At 31.7% G+C, this 401-nt stretch overlaps 1 protein-coding gene across 1 annotated transcript in view; it reads left to right on the top strand.

Moving 5' to 3' along the window:
- LOC119592910 (zinc finger protein 714-like) overlaps positions 1-401 on the top strand; it is a 31,120-nt gene that overhangs the window by 1,582 nt on the left and 29,137 nt on the right. The gene's annotated exons all lie outside the window — the stretch shown is intronic.

Here is a 401-nt window from a genome sequence, read left to right as displayed (position 1 = left end):
GGGGTTTTAAAGCCTTTCACTCTTTTTTTCCCTTTCTATACCAAACTAAATTTTATTTATTTTTATTTAAAAAAATTGCATGGGGGACTTTTTAAAAAAACCCCAATTTAAAATAATAAACCTTGTTTTATCCATGTTTTTACCACAGGCAATAAATTTTAATTTTTGAAATTTTTTTTTGGGGTAGAGGGGATTGATACCCTTTTAAAACCATTCAAGAGATCTTTAAAAACCTTGGCGGGAAACCCCACCCGGGAACCCCCAAACCCCATTGAGGAAAAAATGAACATTTTTTTTGGAAAAGGTACAATTAAGAAAATTTCAGTTTTATTTTTGTAATTTCCTTTGGTTGACGGGGGGCTTTTTTTGTTTCTGCCCTATTTTCCACATTTTTAAGGAAC

This window comes from Penaeus monodon, chromosome 31 (assembly GCF_015228065.2).
Source record: "Penaeus monodon isolate SGIC_2016 chromosome 31, NSTDA_Pmon_1, whole genome shotgun sequence".
Classification (NCBI taxonomy): Eukaryota; Metazoa; Arthropoda; class Malacostraca; order Decapoda; family Penaeidae; genus Penaeus; species Penaeus monodon.
The sequence above is the reverse complement of the archived record's forward strand: the minus strand, read 5'-3'. Positions and strand labels throughout refer to the sequence as shown.